At 43.1% G+C, this 13,082-nt stretch overlaps 1 protein-coding gene across 1 annotated transcript in view; it reads right to left on the bottom strand.

The window, feature by feature from the left end:
- The window catches only part of xylt1 (xylosyltransferase I), a gene marked incomplete at both ends in the record, with an annotated part of 71,445 nt that overhangs the window by 53,622 nt on the left and 4,741 nt on the right, over window positions 1-13,082 (bottom strand). The window lies entirely within an intron of this gene.

The following is a 13,082-nucleotide window of genomic DNA, read 5'->3' as shown; positions in this document are numbered from 1 at the left end:
ATGAGCGCTTCCGCCTTTGTTAGGCTACATAAAGCCGCCCAGTCAAAATAGTGGTCGGACTGTCGTCAACCACTGTGGGTGATTTAAGTCATATAAGTGGCATTCAAGTCATATCTGACTACGGTAGTTTTCAATGTATTTCTCCCCACAAAAGTTAGGCTTTTTCTGACATGGGAGCAAGCAAGCAGCGCAGCAGTAAGCGTCCCTCCTGATGCACTGGACCTGGCTGCCTGTGTTGGGATCCCTCTGCCAAACAATTCAAGCCGTTTTTGCAGCACTTGAGGAAACCGTGTTTGCTCGTTGATATAAGCGATTGCCCGAACGATTAATTAATTAATAAACTACTACCACCCGCCCACATAAGACAGATCTGCGGATAATGACCTGCCACTGTTTAACAGCAGCTGCGCTTGCGTGGAAGCGGATCTTACACCGGCGGCCGAGGTGAATAAGATACGGACTCACGGGAGTGCGCGTAGGCCGGCTAATTGTTGTTTAACATGCAGGCCAACCGGCTAGGAGCGGGTTATAATATGGATTCCACTGCATGTTAAGAAGTGGCTATAGAGACACCCTGTCGCAAAACATGTTTATTTCTGCTGTAAAGTTGAGAATTTGATTTATTGATTTTTATTTTTATTTTTTTTATTATATTATTTATTATTTATTATATTTATTAATTTTCTCTGAACCGGAGGTTGGCGCTTGGTATGTATATGTATACACACGCACGCACGCACGCACACACACACACACACACACACACACAGCGCCTGTGCGAAGGCAGTAATATGGGTTCTTGCCACCTGCGCTCCAGACAACCTTTCATTATCTCATCTGTAATATAAGCTTACACACACACACGCGCGCACACACACTGTTGTGTGTTGATGCCCTTTTAAGTCTAAGCAGATTGCGTGTGTGTGTGTGTGTGTGTGTGTGTGTGCGTGCGTGTGTGTTGAGCTACAGTGGATATTTCCAGCTCTCCCTGCTAAGGAGAAACTAGAAAGAAAACCAATCAATATGAGAGAGAGAGAGAGAGAGAGAGAGAGAGTTTAATATGAAGATATGAGGGGATGCGAAGTTGTAGTCTTCCTCAGCAGCTTCACGTCAGCAGCAGCTGCCTGGAAGCTTCACTGCTCTGCCCAGCTGTGCTGCTCATGTTGGTGAAGCTTCACTGCTCTGCCCAGCTGTGCTGCTCATGTTGGTGTGGAAGCTTCACTGCTCTGCCCAGCTGTGCTGCTCATGTTGGTGAAGCTTCACTGCTCGGCCCAGCTGTGCTGCTCATGTTGGTGAAGCTTCACTGCTCTGCCCAGCTGTGCTGCTCATGTTGGTGTGGAAGCTTCACTGCTCGGCCCAGCTGTGCTGCTCATGTTGGTGAAGCTTCACTGCTCGGCCCAGCTGTGCTGCTCATGTTGGTGAAGCTTCACTGCTCTGCCCAGCTGTGCTGCTCATGTTGGTGAAGCTTCACTGCTCGGCCCAGCTGTGCTGCTCATGTTGGTGAAGCTTCACTGCTCGGCCCAGCTGTGCTGCTCATGTTGGTGAAGCTTCACTGCTCTGCCCAGCTGTGCTGCTCATGTTGGTGAAGCTTCACTGCTTGGCCCAGCTGTGCTGCTCATGTTGGTGAAGCTTCACTGCTCGGCCCAGCTGTGCTGCTCATGTTGGTGAAGCTTCACTGCTTGGCCCAGCTGTGCTGCTCATGTTGGTGTGAAGCTTCACTGCTTGGCCCAGCTGTGCTGCTCATGTTGGTGAAGCTTCACTGCTTGGCCCAGCTGTGCTGCTCATGTTGGTGAAGCTTCACTGCTCGGCCCAGCTGTGCTGCTCATGTTGGTGAAGCTTCACTGCTTGGCCCAGCTGTGCTGCTCATGTTGGTGTGGTGCAACAGGCATCCCTGCAAGAGAAGCTGTAAGCAGCGGGAGTTCTGAGGAGCTCGGCCCCAACAGATCACACTCCAGAGCTCCAGAACGTCAATTTGTGGAGTCACGTCCTCCGTCACTGAGAGTGAGAGAGTGATGTAGCATGAATTCTTTCAGGAGGGTATAAGTCAGCCTCCGTCACTGCGGTATGACTCCCGTAGGTTGGGTCTGGGTCTTCTGGGTGGAAGGAGCTACTAGTTCTGCGTCCTCTTGGTCCTCTATTGCCCATTGGGCTTCTCTGGCTTCTTGTAGAGCTCGTGCTCGAGCTTCCTCTTGGAGCCGGTCTTGGCGATCGACTTCCCGTTGGGCTTCTGGTTGGGCTTCTCTTCGCCGCTCTGGCCTCCGCCTCACGCTTCTCACGTTCCAACTCTTGCTTGGCCTTGAGCTCGAGTTCCTCACGCTCCAACTCCTTCATTCTTGAGTCCTGGAAGGCCAATGGGTCCAAGCCAGGGGCCGGCTTATTCTGCTGATATCTCTCATACTTGCCTCGCAATCGCTCATTTTCAGCATCCCTGGCTTGCCTTTTGAAGCGTTTTCTCAAAAAAAAAGCATTTTTGAAAAACCACATTTATGTTCCAAAAGTCATAAAAGTGATTCACGTTTGTGAAGATGATCCTGTTGAACCCAGATTCGCGTTCCCATAAACTTTTGTGAACCTCAGAGACAGACCTTATTTTATGCATTTAGTTTAGTTTAGTTTATTTCGGTCAATTTCACAAGTACAGCTCAATACAGTTGTGATTAAAGAAAAGCAAGAAAACAAAATAAGAGAACAAACAGTGATTGCTGGTTGGGTGTATACAAGCCTGAAAAGATCTGACCGAAAAGGAGTAGGCTGAAGCAAACGCTTATAGCGCCTACCCTTTTTACATTCTTTTTTTTTTTTTTTTTTTTTTTTTATTATTATTATTATTATTTCTTTTTTCTTGATATATAATATTGATAATATTGATAGTAATGATAATAACAATAATAATGAGTACTAAGCAAAATACAGGTATTCTATATACACATGAATTGTACTTACAGAGTGTCAAATACACAAACTACATTTCTATATATCTATGAATGTAATAATATGTTTAAATATAATAATGTAATATAATATAAATATCAATCTTGAGTTTTATATTTGTTAATAATCTGATTTTTTAACATTTTTTTAAATTTGTTGATTGTTTTACACTTTTTTTTCCATTTTCTAGTCCATTCCATAATTTAACTCCTTTAACTGTTATACATCTTTGCATTGCATTTGTTCTGGTTTTTGTTCTTGTAGTTGTGAACATGCAGATTCCTCTTAGGTTATAAGTGCTTTCTCTGGTTCTGAACAACCTCTGGATGCATTCTGGGAGCTCTTTGTTTTGGATTTTATACATGAATTGTGCCGTTTGAAAGTCCACCAAGTCTCTGAATTTGAGGGCATGTGATTGTATAAATAATTTATTTGATGGTTCGTTATAATCAGCTCTGTTTATGATTCTTATGGCTCTCTTCTGTTGTATAAAAATTGGATTTGTGTTTGTTTTATAGGTGTTTCCCCAAACCTCCACACAGTAGGTCATATAGGGGACTATAAGAGAGAGGTACAGTGTATGTAGTGAGTTGGAGTCAAGGATATGTTTCGTTTTGTGGAGTATTGCAATGGATTTTGAGATTTTAGTTTTTACATGTAATATATGTGATTTCCAGTTTAGTTTGTGGTCTATTATTACTCCCAGGAATTTATTTTCATTTACTCTTTCTAATGTTACGTTATCTATCATGATTTGGATGTGGTTATTGATTTTACTATTGCTGAATATTATGAATTTGGTTTTGTTTAAATTTAGTGACAGCTTGTTAATGTCGAACCATCGTTTTAGAGTTTGTAGCTCAGTCTCCACTGTATCCAGAAGTTGTTCAGGATTGCTACTGGAACAAAAAAGATTTGTGTCGTCTGCAAACAAAACACAATTCAGCAGCTTAGACACTTCGCAAATATCATTTATATATAAAATAAATAATTTTGGTCCCAGAACGGAACCCTGTGGTACTCCACATGTGACCCTCTTCAGGTTGGATTTTTCATTATTTATTTGTACATACTGGAGTCTATTTTCAAGATAGTTTTTAAGCCATATGCTAGCTGCCCCTCTGATGCCATACCGTTCCAGTTTTTTGATTAATAATTTGTGGTCAATTGTGTCAAATGCTTTTTTTAGATCTATGAATACTCCTATGGTGTGTTGTTTATTGTCTGTTGCTGTGGATATGTCTTCTATGAGTTTCATTACTGCCATTGATGTTGATCGGTTAGTTCTGAAGCCATATTGGTTGTCACTTAGTAAGCTGTGTTTTTCTATGAAATGGTCCAGTCTACTAACAAAGAGTTTTTCTAAGATCTTAGAGAATTGAGGAAGGAGAGAAATTGGTCTGTAGTTTGAGAATAAGTGTCTATTATCATTTTTGTATATGGGAATCACTTTTGCTATTTTCATTTTATCAGGGAATATGCCAGTTAGTATTGATTGGTTGAAGATATGGGTCAGTGGTTTTGCTATAAACTCTATAATATGTTTTACTAGTGTCATGTCAATATCGTTGCAATCAGTGGATTTTTTGTTTTTGAATTTATTTACAGTATCCACAAGTTATTTTTCCTCAATTCTTTTCAGGAAGATGGTGTCTCGATTTGAAACGATAATATTCTCATCTATCCCCTCCTTTATTAATGGATCCACAATATCCTTTGCTAAGTTAGATCCAACATTTACAAAATAGTCATTGAATTCATTTGTAATTTCATTTAGTTTGGTTATATTTAGTTGATTATTGTTAGTAAAGTAATTTGGATATTCCATTTTTCCTTTACCCTTTCTTATTATGCTGTTCAGTACTTTCCATGTGCCTTGCGTGTTGCTTTTGTGCTTTTCCAACTGGTTGTTGTAATAATCCTTCTTACTGGACCTCATTATATTTATCAGTTTATTTTTATATTTTTTATATTTCCTTTCTGTTTCCTCTGTTCTGGCTTTTAAGAACTGCCTATATAGTAAATTTTTCTTTTTACAGGCATTTTCTAGACCCCTGGTTATCCATGGCTTGTCATCATATTTGTTCTTTCTCTTGGATCGTGTTGGACAATGCTTCTCATACAGATTTGTGAAAGTGGTCAGGAATTCATTATATGCTGCATTTGGATCAGGTTTGGAGTAGACTTCATTCCAGCCTTGTCTCGATAGGTCCCCCTTGAGAGTCTCTATTACTTCTGGTGTTCTATGGCGAGTTAATTTATGTGTGTCTGTGTTGCATGGGGTGTTAGTTTTGAGGGGGTTTGTTATGACTGCAAATACTGGAAGGTGATCACTTATATCATTTAATTTAAATTTAAATTAAATTAAAAATTAATTTAATTTAATTAAAGGATTTAAGAGAAATCCCCATTCACTTTTCCTCTTAGGAACCAGGAAGCATACTTGCGGACTCATTCCTGCGGTGCTCTGTAACTGTTGAACTCAGCTGGAACTGCTGTTAACACGGAAAGATGCTGTAGCCGTTGTCAACAGAACAAAGTTACATAATCCAAAAACATTGTGGAAATGCTTCAATACCATCGATTTCCCTGCATTGTTTTCGGTAACGTTAGTTTTAAACTTCCTCGATGAACGTTTTCTTTCACGTGTTTCTCCATCCTTGCTAGCTAGGTTACTTTCGGTTTCGGTGTTGCGCAACACTGGTGTCGTCTGGTGCCCCATTTTGAGAACCACTGACTGTACTATGGCACCAGAACTCAAATGTGAAAACAAATACAGTGTGAGGTACGTGCCTTACATAGCATCCTGTCTGCTCCATGCGTGTGTGTACAGTGTGTGTGTGTGTGTGTGTGTGTGTGTGTGTGTGTGTGTGTCTGTGTGTGTGTGTGTACAGGCTATTTGTGGGGTGACCACGAGACACACATGAGGACAGAGGTACAGTGTATGTATGCATGCATGCGTGCGCGCACACACAAACACACACACACACACATACACACACACACACACACACACACACACAGTGTAGCTGTAATTTGCCGCAGTTTCACTCAGCTCACTAATCTCTCTACAAAGCACCGGGTTTTTTCCCAAAAGCCTGGAGACACATCACCCCCCACACCTCCCCCCCCCCCCCCACACACACACACACACAGACACACACACACACACACACACACACACACACACACACACACACACAGACACACACACACACACACACACACACAGACACACACACACACACACACACACAGACACACACACACACACACACACACACACACAGCCGAGATACAACCAGTTACCTACAAACACCTCATCCCCCCTCCACGCACACACACACACACACACACACACACACACAAAACTGTCAACATTTGTTTCATCCAATATAAAGTTTCCACTTCCAGTCTGTTCATCTCAATCATCAACAGAAGTATGTCTGTCTGTCTGTTTACAAAATAAAAAGATCATCAAATAAAAGGGGTTTCATATCGGCTCTGGCTATATGCTGTGTGTCTGCCTGCACTGCACATGAGGAGGAGAAGCTATATGCTGTGTGTCTGTCTGCAATGCACATGAGGAGGAGAAGCACAGCGACAAGCGGCAGGCGAGATGTCTCCCCTCGTCTGTAAAGACTTTAGTGTGAAATAAACTAGCAGATTGTCATGTGATTGTTTCCACAGGCACAACATGTCTGTAACAGTTCATGTTTGTGTAGCTTACAAATGGATCTGGCTCTGGATGCCTCTAATAATAGGTTTTGGTGTAATACTATTACTAATAGACCGTATTCGATAACCCCGGACGGCGCCATATTGATGACAAACCGCAGCGGTAACGTAGTCTGGCCGAGTGTATAGCAACAGTTGTACCTTCGTCAAAGAGAAGTGATGAAAAAATAAGTTTGGTCGAAGGTGCGGACCCCTATAAAAAACTGACTTTGAGTAAATATAACTCATTATATTGACAGGTATAACGTACCGGACATTGTGAATACAGACAGCATTGGCATAGGCTACACATCTCAGGAGCTGAAGGCTTTCATCATCATCATAATCAAACATTGTCATGACAGCAAAGGTAAATAACCTTAACGTTAAATGTTTGTTCTACAACAGCATGAGTGAATACTGGATTCTGATTGGCTAGCAACAGTGGTAAATAGGCCAACAATCTACAGTTCGGCTCCAACCGCAGTATCACTCCGCTCCCTGATGAATGAAGAACACCTGTGCTGACTCCGCCCACTGTTAGCCTGTCAGTCTACAAATCTCTAACAAGGAAATGTCCGATTTCGTAGTAACGTTTGATTTACTGGGTGGATTGAGTTTTGAGCAGTGGTTAGATGAAGATGAAGGTGAAGTGAACAAAGAACGACATGGTGAAATTGGGGAGAGAGAACTGGCTGAGCTTGAGTTGTCACGGAGTGAACCTGGGACTGTCAAACAAACAAATTGGGCAATGCGATGTTTCCAGACCTGGTGTGCTCAAAATAATCTTTTACAGGCAATGTATCAATAACTGTGAATCCCGTTAAGGAATAGGTTAGTTGTTTTTTGGCTCAAAGGCAACTAAATGTTTAGTGCAATCATTGATCTTGTGTATGGAACTATATTCTGTGGATAAATGTATTCTGAAACCAGTAATGATTGTAAATAAATGAATTGAATGTTACAATTGTGTATTTTTTATATTATGTGGTAGCTATTGTAGAAATTCGCCTCGTGCCACAACCCTGTACCAGTGGTAAATGTGGCCACAACCCCCTTCCTCTCGTGGTAAATTTCTTAATTTGATCTGACGCTTGCTTGCATGAGCCCAATGGTTTGCTACTAACGTTAGCCTCTAGTCTCTTTCCCTTCACGTTTGTGGACAGTAGCTAGTAGCTAACACCTGGGCTTTTATTGCTGCTATTACTACAGCCGTGTATTATTACACAGCACACTATCGCTGTTGTGAAATAGCTCCTGACGCAGTAAAAACGGCATTAAATAGGCTAGTAAGTAACGTTGGCTAGCGTCCTAAGCTATGACAGCTGTCAGTCACTTTTAAACAGCACGCTGCGGAATGTCAACAATATGGCGGTGGTGGGCGTGCCCGTACGTGAGTGACGTCAATCGAATAAGGTCTATAGCAATTGGAGACTAAAATGCCCCATCCAATACAGCAGGTATATTCATTCATCCAATACAGTCGTTGCCTGGGAAATGCACATCCCATAATACAACTGTTCACATCGCATCCCATAATAGTATGATGATAGTTGGGATGCCATTGCGAACATAGATGCGAACAGGTTAGCTAAAAGTTTAGCGTCGCCAGCGAGGGCCCCACCGTTGCGGTCGGGGTACGTTTTGAAATCCCTCCAGGCCTGAACATTTTTCTAGGGGAAACACTGAGGCCTAGTAATAATGATCAATAATAATAATTATTTCATTTCTTTTTCAGTAAATCACAGCGTCGTATGGACAGCTTCATGCGGACAGCTCCATCATGTTCAACTGAGCAGAAGCAGCTGAGTTCACAGACAGAATGCTGAACATGAGTGTCACAGACATGATCCCACTGTCCATGGTGGAGGATGAAGGCCTCCAGAAGATGATTTCCAGTTTCAATCCCGGGTACACGCTTCCATCAGGTACACGCTTCCATCAGGTACATGCTTCCATCAGGTACATGCTTCCATCAGGTACACGCTTCCATCAGGTACACGCTTCCATCAGGTACATGCTTCCATCAGGTACATGCTTCCATCAGGTACATGCTTCCATCAGGTACACTCTTCCATCAGGTACATGCTTCCATCAGGTACATGCTTCCATCAGGTACACGCTTCCATCAGGTACACGCTTCCATCAGGTACATGCTTCCATCAGGTACATGCTTCCATCAGGTACACGCTTCCATCAGGTACACGCTTCCATCAGGTACACGCTTCCATCAGGTACATGCTTCCATCAGGTACACGCTTCCATCAGGTACATGCTTCCATCAGGTACATGCTTCCATCAGGTACATGCTTCCATCAGGTACATGCTTCCATCAGGTACACGCTTCCATCAGGTACACGCTTCCATCAGGTACATGCTTCCATCAGGTACATGCTTCCATCAGGTACACGCTTCCATCAGGTACATGCTTCCATCAGGTACATGCTTCCATCAGGTACATGCTTCCATCAGGTACATGCTTCCATCAAGAACCTACTTCATGAACATGACGGAGGAAAAGTATGAAGACCTCAAATTCAAGTTGAAGAACAAGCTGAAGAAGACTTGACAGTATGGCACTCACTCATTTGGATGAGCGTGGCTACAGAGGCGTCCCACAGCCTGACATCCATGCATTAAAGAAACCAATGGAGTTGTTCATTTTAAGAGAGGTGTTTTATTTATTTTCCATGGTATAATTACTGTTGCTCACAACGCAAAAGTAGTTCTTATCCGATGACTCGATTAATTGTTGGATTCATCGGTAGAATACTTGATTACTCAAATAATGGCAGCCCGAGATCGAACACGGCTCTCCGGTGTGAAAGGCAAGTGTTTACGCCCTCCATCTACCCTGACCACAACGCCCCCTACTGGCCACCGCCCTCCATCTACCCTGACCACAACACCCCCTACTGGCCACCGCCCTCCATCCACCCTGACCACAACGCCCCCTACTGGCCACCGCCCTCCATCCACCCTGACCACAATGCCCCCTACTGGCCACCGCCCTCCATCTACCCTGACCACAATGCCCCCTACTGGCCACTGTGCTATTTCAATAGCATACTCTATCACGTGTATAACGTTATAAACACCTACTGTATGTAGACATGCAAAATGCAACAGGTTCAGAAACATGATATTCTACATATTGCAGAAACTATAATGCCCACATTTTATTCTGGCGACCAGCCTCAAGTGTGTGTGTGTGTGTGTGTGTGTGTGTGTGTGTGTGTGTGTGTGTGTGTGTTTGTGTGTGTGTGTATAACGGTAGATGGGAGCGAATGTGTTCAAATCTGGCAATAAAGAGGTCTTTCACCTGGGTGTACGCTGCACCATGGGGCCCATTTCTCAAACGTGTGTGTGTGTGTGTGTGTGTGTGTGTGTGTGTGTGTGTGTGTGTGTGCGTGCGCGCGCGCGTGTGTGTGTGTGTGTGTGTGTGTGTACACTATGCCTATGGGAATACACATCATCTGGTGTGTTTGTGTGTGTGTGTGTGTGTGTGTGTGTGTGTGTGTGTGTGTGTGTGTGTGTGTGAGAGAGAGAGAGAGAGAGAGAGAGTTTGTATGTGCTGTCAACTGAGTCTATGACATGCCTCACTGCTAATAGCAGGTCAAATATACAGTAGCCACCCAGTACACATCGATGAAAAACTCAGCTGTTGCAAACTCCTGTACTTGTTTAATTGTTGGTATTGAGTCTATTTCTGCAATAACTGCACTTTATGGCTGGTTAAACTCGACAAACGTTGACGTTACTGCTCGAGGCGGACAGCCACAGAGGCAGCCATTACTGTTTTGCCAGCGGCGTTCCTGATTGGCCGGTTACCATGTCAACTACGAGGCGGGTCGCTGATTGGCTGGAGCACTTTGTGATTTTTGAAAACACCCTCCCAGGGCTGGAGGCCAGACAGTCACTTGACCGGCTGCTTTACCAGGCTAGAAGGAGAGCACTCGAATATTGAAACTTAAACTGCCCATCCTTAACATCTTAATTTGTGTCTTAATGCCATTAAACACATGATCATATGATTATTATCATCAAACACGTGATTATATTATATGATTATTATCATCAAACACATGAATATATTATATGATTATTATTATCATCAAACATGTGATTATATTATATGATTATTATCATCAAACATGTGATTATATTATGATTATTATCATCAAACACATGATTATATTATATGATTATTATCATCAAACACATGATTATATTATATGATGATTATCATCAAACACATGATTATATTATATGATTATTATTATTATTATCATCAAACATGTGATTATATTATATGATTATTATCATCAAATACATGATTATATTATATGATTATTATCTCCTTGAAAAGAGGCAACAAAATGTAGCAGGGGGCAGAGCAAGGAGGAGATGGGGGGACGGGGGAAGAAAGACAGTTAGCTCTCAAAGCAACTGAATGGAAGTTGGCTAAAAACTGCTGTATAAAAAGTAAGCTAGCGAGACAATGGAAAAACACAGCCAGATGGTCAGAACAGAACGTAAGCTAAATGGACTATAAGAGATGCTGCAGTGGAACCTGGTTGAAGTAGACGCAGCACCCCACAGGACGAGCGGGGATTACTCTGAGGATTTAAGTCTATCTACGGCAGAGTTAGGGAGGATCATGTGAAAAGCATAGAGCAGCTTTCAGTGTGCTAAATGGTGAATAGAGGGAGTAACCTGTGATGTAAGGTCTCACTGACTGGGCAGCTGCCATGCTTTACCAGGAACCATCATTACCCACCATGACCATTAGGGACTGTGCGATATTTAGGTGGGGCGGGGCGGGGTGAAAAAAGGGGGAGGACATTTTGATTGTATTAGGAGTACTGGGGAGGGCAAGGTAATTTATTCTGAGATAGGAGGGGGGGGGCATATAACATTTTTTATTTTATTTTCGGTTTTGCATTCGTTTGCATTGTGTTTCCCCATAGTGGCTTTTAAACATGAAGTCTGGATCATGTCTGGCTAGCACGAGCTGGATATTTTCCGGTTTTACCTTTGAGGGGTCTTTGTTTAGAAACAACTGGATATGAGCCGTTTTTTCTGCCAGTGGGCGGGGGGGGGGGGGGATAACAAGAAATGTGATAGGAAACAGCTTTAGCGAATCTCTAACCAAACTCCATTCAAAAACATGCCGTTTTAAGAGTCCATTCCGACCACGAGGGGTGGCAATGTGAAAAATGTGCGCTTCCGCCTTTGTTAGGCTACATAAAGCCGCCCAGTCAAAATAGTGGTCGGACCGTCGTCAATCACTGTGGATGATTTATTTTACAAGCGGCATTCAAGTCATATCTGACTAGTTTTCAATGTATTTCTCCCCACAAAAGTTAGGCTTTTTCTGACATGGGAGCAAGCAAGCAGCGCAGCAGTAAGCGTCCCTCCTGATGCACCGGACCTGCCTGCCTGCATAGCTGAAGCGCGTTGGGATCACACTGCCAAACAATTCAAGCCGTTTTTGCAGCACTTGAGGAAACCGTGAGTTTGCTCGTTTAATTCGTTGATATAAGCCAGGGGTGTCAGACTCATATTAGGTAGAGGGCCGGATTTGTTCAACTGAGACCTCATGGGGGCCGGATTTTTTTTTTACTAAAATCAATTCGACTCATTTACCCATTTACTTCACAAAAGAAATACTGCTCTTTCCATTTCTCTTGAAACTGCCTGCATTCCGTCTCAACCTTTCTCTTTTTCGACAGCATCTTGTTCAGGGGCGGACTGGGATCATAATTCAGGCCGGGCATTAGATACCAAGCAGGCCAGGCCGATACGGGCCGACGCGCGTGCCGGCGTCCGAAAAATTCGGGCCGTTTAAAGCTCAATTTGGGCCGTTTGAAGCCAGATTTGGGCCGTTTGAAGCCCAATTTGGGTCGTTTAAAGCCATATTTGGGCCGTTTGAAGCCCGATTTGGGCCGTTTGAAGCCCAATTTGGGCCAAGTCCAATTTTACAATAAGATGCACCCACTTTAACCCTGAATAAAGTAATAAAACCACTAGTAAACCAGTAGGCGGCGCCTGGCCTGCTGTTCAGTGAGTGGCATGACTGCGGGCACAATTTTTTTTTTTTTTTTTTTTTTTTTTGCAGGCCAGGCCAGGCCAGGCCACCGGGCATTTGCCCGACGTGCCCGATTATGCAGTCCGCGCCTGATCTTGTTGATTCTTTTGTTTTTTGGTAGGTAGCTGAATGCGCGATTCAATTCCAGCGTGGCATCATGGCGGCTTTGTTTACACCTGATGACCTACTGACATACTTCCTTGTAGTGCAGGTTAATTAACTTATGAATGAACTCTTAGCTTGCTTATTAGCCACACGTAGTTCATGATAATGGGGTGCGAATTTAATAATAATAATAATTTAAAAAATTAATTTAATTAAAAAGAAACCTGCCGGCGGGCCG

This window comes from Poromitra crassiceps (assembly GCF_964638095.1).
Source record: "Poromitra crassiceps genome assembly, chromosome: 13".
Taxonomy (NCBI): domain Eukaryota; kingdom Metazoa; phylum Chordata; class Actinopteri; order Beryciformes; family Melamphaidae; genus Poromitra; species Poromitra crassiceps.
The sequence above is the reverse complement of the archived record's forward strand: the minus strand, read 5'-3'. Positions and strand labels throughout refer to the sequence as shown.